A 9,442-nucleotide genomic window follows, 5' to 3' on the forward strand; every position below is an offset into this window, starting at 1 on the left:
TAGGTAGATTGTTATTCTTTGTGATGTGGTGGTTAGTTGTGTTTTTTTTCGGGCCAGCGCTGGGTTTCTTGGGCTTATGTTGTTTTTAAGAATGTTTTGGATGAGAGGGTTTGATTGGGAGGCCGCCCAGAAGTTTAGAGATAATTGTCCCCTACGTAGTTCTAATGGGATTTCTCCTGTTAGAGCCTGCAGTGAAGTGCTAGAAGTGCGGGTGATTATTTTTAGGGCTTGGTACTGGATTGAGTTTAATTTATTGTTTAGTGAAGTGTTTAGGATGTTGTAAATGGCGCTACTGTAGTCTAGTTTAAATGGGATAAGAGCTATGTATTGGGAAAGTAGGGTGTTTACCCAGATGGATTCCGTGGGGCATCTGAGTGTGTTTAGGTCCATTAGCTGCATTTGGTTACAGGAGCTTAATAGACATTATAAAATTACATAACCAAGGGTGAACCAAGGGTGAATATTGGGCGCCTCAATCAACCATAAAAGAAGGAGTTGATAATTTCAAACCAGCCACTAATCAAAGGAATTTAAATCAACTTTTTCAACTATGTTCAAACATTCAAATCCCCACACATCCACGCCGTACAGTAAGATTGGTAACACCATAACATCAAATGCTTTAATAATACAATCGAGTGGGAGATTGATATTTCGGGCTTTCTTCAGGAGACAGTACAAACATTTTGTGGCATTCTCTGTTAAAATTTCAATGGCTAGTCCAAATTCCTATTTTTATTGAATTTTATTCCTAAATAATCATAAACGTCTGCCGTTTCTAATTCTTTATTGTCGAAAATGAAGGGGGCGAGTTTTCTCTTTGTAGTACCACTGCCAAACACAACAACTTTAGTTTTAGATATGTTAACCGTTAGTTTCCATTATCGACAGTAGAGTAATAGTGAGTTCAAAGAAGTTTGTAGAGATCATGGGTCGGCACCAAATAGAACTATGTCATCAGCATACAGCAGTACCAGGAGCTGTACACAGAGAGTAAATGTTTCCTCTGACAGCGTTAACTTGACACCTTGACAACAGTTTTCTATCAACCACGTTTCTAGGTCGTTAAGGAATATTAAAAATAGAAGGGGAGATACATTTTCTCCCTGGCGAACCCCAATGTAACTTGGGAAGAAGTTAGAAGTATGTTTGCCTATTTGAACACATGACTTAATGTCACTATACATATTTTTAACTAATGTTAAAAATGTACCCGTAATTCCAGAATTTAACAATTTTGACCAGAGACCCAACCTCCAGACATTATCAAAAGCTTTTGAAAAGTCAATGAATACACAATATAATTTTTCTTTATTATTTTTTAGTATATTTATTAGCATACTCAAAACAAAATATTGTCAATTGTAGAAAATCCCTTACGAAATCCAGCTTGGGCTGGCGATTATATGTTATTCACATTTAAATAGTTAGGTAATCTAGTGTTTAAAATACCAGTAAATAGCTTTCCAAGACAACTCAGTATTGTGATAGGTCGATAAGCAGCAGGGTCTAACGGGTCACCCTTTCTCTTGTATATAGGCTTAATAATACCAGTTGACCATGCAGTAGGGAGTATACCCGTGGTGAATACAAGATTGAATAGTGATGTGAGTAGGGGCAGTAACAACTCAAATGCGTCAATCAAATAACTATTATCTATCAAATCTAACCCACAGGCTTTATTTCGTTTCAAACATCTAATTCCCTCTTTTATTTCTTCTGATGATATCACTTTATTCAGTACAGTAATGTCATAGTTATCTGGTTCAGTAACGTCTATCAATTATTCATCATCATTATCATCATCATCATATCTTGTAGAATTTATGTCCTTAAAAAAGTCGTAAAATCTGTCTACATCCGGGATAGGTCCATCATTAGTGTCTGTTCCGTTTAATATTTTCCAGAACTCTTTAGGGGAAGCTTTAGTTTTTCTCCTTAGTTTTGTGCTAATTTCGTGTTTGTGTTCATTAATATGTATCTTGTGACACACTTTTTATACTTCTTTGCGACTTGACGATAATGTAATCTATTCCTTTCGGTTCCAACTTTCCTGAAAAATTTTCTGGTTTTAGAGTAGTTTCTACGCATTAACCTGCATCCTTTATTAAACCAGGGTTTATTTACCTTATTACTTACAATTCTGTATCCGAGAATGATTAGTGCACATACAAAAGGTTTCTCGTGCAGCATTGGGGAGCACGTGCGCTAGCCCATCGGCTGACCTATTTATGACAGTTGAGGGGTCGCCATGACCGGTGAGTGCTGATTCAGCAAGTTTAGTCTGGGGCCCCCTACCGAGAAACCGCACCCACCTCACACACACAAGCAGCCACTCAACCAACCACGAACTCTCCCACATCTCACATAGCGAAAACATCAACCCCCGCATGCAAAACAAACCTCAAAATGACCACCACAACACGACCCGCATCCAAGCAACCTACAGCCCATATGGCAACAACACTCTCCCACAAACAAGTACAACAACAAAACACAAACACTAAGAAATCATCAGCTACACCCATCCCGCAAACACCTTCACAACCCTCCACATCACATGCCTCCCCCATGGAAACTGAATCAGCTAAACCTAATCTAACCGATGACGAAGATTTCTCCACTACTGAGGAAACAATAGACACTACTCCAACTAAAACAAACCAAACTTCCCAACCAGCCAACACCCAAAACCTAAATAACCTCACCTTACTCCTAGTGTACATGCATAGTCAAAACTCATCAAAAGCTAGGATGAAATCCTTCCACAAAGTAGCTTTCAATCTAAAATTAACCGATCTTCCCTTCTTCCTCTTTAACCTCCATCTAAAAGAAGTCACCGAATAAAAAAATAAAAAAATAAATAAATCACCAACCACCCGAACCCAATAATGAAAGGACTAAATATTTTTCAGTGGAACGCCAACGGACTCACCTCCCACGGCCATGAACTAAAAACTAAATTTAAACTAAATAAAGGCCCTCACATTGCTTGTTTCCAGGAAACCAAATTCTCAAAAAAATCCAAATTCACACTACCTAACTACAACTCAGTTAGAACTGACAGAGCTAAACCAAAAACAAGAAGAGCCGCAGGAGGACTAATCATATTTATCAGGGAAGATATACATTACGAAGAAATAAAAATAGACACGCCAAACCTAGAAGCCAAAGGCATTGAAATCACATTAAATAACCGAAAAATAAACATCACAAATATATACCACTTGGCGGAACAAAAAGTCCAACCTGAAGATCTAAACAAACTACTCCAAATAAGCGATAAATGTACTATATCCCTAGGAGACTTTAACGCTCACCATCCTACATGGAGCATAGATGATAAAATAGATAGTCATGGCAAATTAATTTCCGAATGGATAGAAACAAACGACCTAGTACTCCTAAATAACAACCAACCCACGAGGTGCGATATGATAAACAAAAAAAATGTCGGCTATCGACCTAACCATATGCACCGCAGATCTAGCCCAAAGTACTCAATGGGAAGTGCACGACGTCCCGCTAGGTAGTGACCACTTCCCCATAAACATAACCATAGGAAATACAAACGTACCAATCCAAACAGAAAACCAAGAACCCAAATTCCATTACAATAAAACTGGGACCAATTCCAAGATATCTGCAACGAAGCTAACTTAAACGAAACAGAAAATAATGATCCAGAAACCTATTGTAAAAACCTAACAGACTATATGATAAACGCAGCCAAAACCTCCATCCCCTTGAAAACATCTAAGACAGGCAAACCCACGGTACCATGGTGGAATGAGGAAATAGAACAGACTAGACGAAAACGAAAACGTAAATCAGCCTTCAATAAAGCAAAACGCGACTACAAACATCTAAACATAGCCCACGAACGAAACCACCAGGTTAAAAAAATAGTCCAAATAGCCAAAAGTAGAGACTGGAAAAAATTCTGCGGAGGTATAAATAACCGTACAGATGCCAGAACGGTATGGCGCAAAATCCACGCCAGTAGAGGCTTAAAGCGATTTAAAAAAAACCCTAACATTAACAACTCAACCAACCCCGCCCTAAAAGCAAATAATCTCGCCAACAACTTTTCGGCCGTTAGCAGTAACACCAACTTCACCAAGATAAACTTAAAATAGAAAACAAACCCACAAAAGAACCAAACAATAACAATCTAGCAATAAACCAACCCTACACAATGGAGGAGCTCCTCTACGTAATCCAAAAAGGGCACAGCCCCAGGATTAGACCTAACTTCTTACCAAATAATTAAAAAACTCCCCCTAAAACTACTCCAGGCACTACTCAAACTATACAATCTCATCTACCTAAACGGACAGGTTCCTACTCCCTGGAAACAGGCCCTAGTCATACCAATCCCTAAACCTAATAAACTAGCTAATCAAGCTAACTCATATAGACCAATATCCTTAACTTTAAACTTATGCAAAGTAATGGTATCAATGGCTAAAAATAGATTACAACATTACCTAACCCAAAATAACATCATAAACCCAGATCAAAGCGGTTTCACTCCTGGCCGCTCAATCCTAGATAACCTCGCCCGACTAGAGCAAGATATTAAGACAGGACAACTAAATAAACAATATATATACCACAGGCATCTTCTTAGACTTCTCTAAAGCTTTCGACATGGTATGGCACGACGGGCTAATACAAAAACTTAAAAAATAGGACTACATCCAGGACTTCCTAAACAATCGTAAAATAACCGTGGGTATAGACCAAACACTATCGGACCAATGCCCCCTAGAAAATTGTACTCCACAGGGCAGTATCCTCAGCCCCACCCTCTTCAATATAATGATAAACGATCTATTCGAGGGCCTATCCCCTAAACTAAACACATCAAAATTCGCGGATGATGGAGCCCTCTGGATCAGCAGTAAAAGCATTAAAATGGCTCAAAATTTACTCCAAAAATATCTAAATAAAATACAACAATGGGCTGACAAATGGGGCTTCTCCCTTAACTCAGAAAAAAACCCAACAGGAATAGTATTCAAACATAAAAAGATGAAACCCGCCTCCCCAATCCTCCAGCTAAACAACCAAACAATCAAATTTCAAAAACAAACCAAATTCTTAGGGCTTATTTTCGATGAACATCTCTCCTGGGATGCTCACATCCAAAACCTAACAACTAAATGCAGTAAAGACCTAAACACCCTAAGATGCCTAACTGGCTCTAACTGGGGAGCCTCCAAAGATACCCTCCTCTCTCTCTACATATCACTAATTAGATCAAAACTAGACTATGGCTGCGCCATATACAACACCCTAAACAACTCTCTATCTAAAAAACTTGACTCAATACAATATCAGGCTCTCAAACTAATTACACGCACCCAACATGGCACCTCCTACACTCCACTTCAGGCCTTAACAGGAGAAATGCCACTAAGTCTACGCAGGGAACAGCTAAGCTTAAATTCCTGGGCCGCGTCAAACCCTCTCATCCAAAACTTAATAAACCAAAACATCAGCCCCAAAAACCAAGCTCTATCTCGTAAACACCCCTTACTTACCCCAATATCCCAAAGAATAACAAACTACCTAAATGAACACCAAATTAAAAAAAAATCATAAACAAAACTGCAAACAATCAAATATCTTCACCCCTAAACTTAAAATACCCAAAAATAGACACAACCCTAGCTGGCCAAATAAATAAACAAACCGACCCAAACATAGCTAAAACCACCACACTAGCATACATACACGAAAATTGGCCAAATTGGTGTCACATTTACACGGACGGATCTTCAGATCCGACCTCCAAACACACAGGTTTCGGAGTTCATACCACACAACCAACTAAAACCACACAAACCTTCCGACTCCCAAACAACCAAACCATATTCACGGCAGAACTAATGGGCATGGCCTCAGCCCTCCATAATCAAGAATCCAAAAACCACAAAAAAAATCCTAATACTTACCGACTCCCAAAGTGGACTGCAAGCCCTCCAAAACAAAAATACCAAAAACCGACCTAAATTAATAAATCAAATACTTAAAAGCTCCTACGACCTAACTAAGGCAGGCAAACAAATAACCTTCTTGTGGATCCCCGCCCACGTAGGAATATACGGTAATGAAAACGCCGATAAGGCAGCTAAACTATCCCTCAAAATCCCAGAAATAAGCTTAAACTTACCCATCTCAAAATCAGAAATTAAAAGTGTAGACAAGCAAGAAATCATCACCAAAAAATGGCATAACCTATATCTAAACTCAAATAGCCAAATCAAAAAAGTACTCAGGAAACCACTAACCAAACCAGAAATTCTCCATCCATCAATAAAAATCGACGGGGTAATCACTAAACTCCAAACAGGACACACCAACCTAAATAACCACCTAAAAAAATTAAAAAACACACTACAGATAACTGCCCACACTGCAAACAACTAGAAACCCCAGAACACGCACTCATCCACTGCACACACTACCAAACACACCGAACCACACTACAAACCACCCTCAATCTAAACAAGGCTCTCACTCTAGAAGCAGTACAAAACCCACAAAATAAACTAGAAAACTTCAAGGCCTTAGGCGTATTCTTAATCAAAACGGAACTAATAAAACGCACCTAAAAACATAATAACCTCCCAAATCAAAATCACATAAACAAACAAACATCCACCATACCCAGCTCCCTTAGTTCACCTCCCCAACCCCATCGGCATCTAATCCAAATCTCAAAATTCCCAAATTATATATAAGCAACCCCTAAAACCCCCTCTTGGGTTGCACAGACCACCTTCGCCCCTTTCGGAAACACATTAAATGGCCTGGCCGGGCCCGTGTGCGAAATACGCATCAGTCGGAAAGCGCACGTTAAATCTCCAAAGTAAGTAAGTGAGTAAGTAAGCACTATCCATCACTTGCTTGAATAAAGGTGTTAGGATCTACACCGAAACGTCGCACTAATTATAATAAAGAAGTTGTTCAAACCACCCTAAATCTTAATACTGCACTTACTCTAGAATCAATCCTAAATCCACAAAATAAATTAGAAAATTCAAAGCCTTAGGCATATACTTAATTAAAACAGGACTAATTAGTCGCATCTAAACCCCAAATAAACTAATAAAACCAAAATCACATAAACTAACAAACCACCCACCACACACAGCTCCCTTAGTTCGCCCCCTACCCGCTCTTGGCATTCATTCCAAATATCAAAATCTCAAAATTACTATATAAGCAACCCTTTCAACCCCCCTCTGGGTTGCACCACCACTTCCTTTTCCCCCTTTCGAAAACACATTAAATGGCCTGGCGGACCCGTGTGCGATATACGCTTGCAGTCGGAAAGCGCACGTAAAATCTCCAATATAAAGTAAGTAAGTAAGTAAGCTGCTCAATAGACGAAGTTAAATCTCGCCCAGGTAGAGCAGGCGGTGGCCTAATCATATATATGAGGGAGGACATAGACCATAAAGAAATAACAATTAAAACCCCCAGTCTAGAAGCTAATGGTATAAAAATAACTCATCACAACCAAAAAATAAACATTGTAAACATATACAACTTGACAGTGAAACAAATTAAACCTGAAGACTTAGAAACCCTAAATCAGCTTAGCCATAAATCCACCATATTTTTAGGGGACTTCAACGCCACCACCCCTCCTGGGGTGTTTAAGATAAAACAGACCAAAACGGCAAACTCATCGCCGAATGGATAGAACAAAAAAAACTAATACTACTAAATAACAACCAACCAACTAGACATGATAAAATTAATCGAAATATGTCGGCTATAGACCTAACAATCGGTACCCCTGATCTCGCCCAAAGCACTTTGTGGGAAGTGCATGAGGACCCACTCGGCAGCGACCACTTTCCAATCCACATAAACATAGGAAACATAAATATCCAAACCCCAAATGAACCACAAGAACCAAAATTCAATTACAACAAGGCAGGCTGGGACAAATTCAAAGCACTATGCAAACAGATCAACCCAGCGGATCTTGAAAATTAAGACTCCGAACAATACTGCCACAACTTAACAGAATGCATAATCAACATAGCCAAAAAAACTACCCCACAACACCAATAATAGGCAAAACCACAGTACCCTGGTGGACCGAGGAAATGAGAAAAACTAGGAAAAAGCGCATTTAATAAATCTAAACTAGACTACACATATCTAAAGATAGCACATCAATTAAACAATGAAGTACAATTCTTAGTCAAAACGGCAAAAGCCAAAAACTGGAAAAAATTCTGCGAAGAAATAAACCATACGCAAGAACAGTATGGCGCAAAATATACGCAATCCGAGGCTTTGAACGAACCAAAAAAAACACCAAACATAAATAAATCGACAAACCCTAAACACAAAGCAAATAAGCTCGCATACCACTTCCCAGCCATTAGTAGTAATAGTAACTTCCCTGAGGAATTCCAAAAACAATTAAAAACTCAAAATAAATTCTTCAAATTACCCAAAGACGATAACCTAGAAATTAACCAACAATATACGCTAGAGGAACTACTCCATGTACTAAATAATAGAAAAAAGGAACAGCCCCAGGACAAGACTTTACCTCATACCAAATAATTAAACAGCTACCCCAAAATCTTCTGGAATCACTACTTAAACTATACAATCTCATCTACCAAAACGGTCAGGTTCCTACTTCATGGAAAGAGGAAACTCTTACAGACCAATCTCCCTAACCTCAAACTTGGCAATGGTCAAAAATAAACTCCAACAGTATCTAGACCAAAACAATATAATAAACCAAGATCAAAGTGGATTCACCCCAGGCCGATCAACCTTAGAAAACCTCGCCCGATTAGAACAAGACATCAAAACGGGCCAACTAAACCGACAAGGCACAGTAGGCATATTTCTATACATTCGATATGGTATGGCATAATGGGCTTATACAAAAACTAAAAAAAGCAGGACTTAAAGGCCAAATAGTAAACTATATCCAAGACTTCCTACCTAATCGCAAAATAACCGTGGGTATCGACCAAGCGCTATCAGACCAGCGTCCCTAAGAAAATGGCACACCCCAAGGTAGCATTCTAAGCCCAACACTTTTCAACATTATGATTAATGAAATTTTTCGAGGCAATACCGAATAAAATTCAAACTTCCAAATACGCGGATGATGGAGCCCTCTGGGTCCGCACCAGAAGCATAAATATGGCTAAAACAATTCTGCAGAATGCATTAAATAAAATTCAAATATGGGCAAATAAATGGGGTTTCTCACTAAATGCCGAAAAAACACAGGGATAGTATTCAAACACAGAAATATGCGCGCAAACATCCCCAAACTACAACTAAACAAAAAAAACATACAATTCCAAAAAGAAACCAAATTCCTTGGACTAATCTTTGATGAACACCTCACATTAAAAACCTAACAAATAGATGCACTGAAGAC

Source organism: Haliotis rufescens, unplaced genomic scaffold (assembly GCF_023055435.1).
Source record: "Haliotis rufescens isolate VD_foot unplaced genomic scaffold, xgHalRufe1.0.p SCAF_41, whole genome shotgun sequence".
NCBI lineage: Eukaryota > Metazoa > Mollusca > Gastropoda > Lepetellida > Haliotidae > Haliotis > Haliotis rufescens.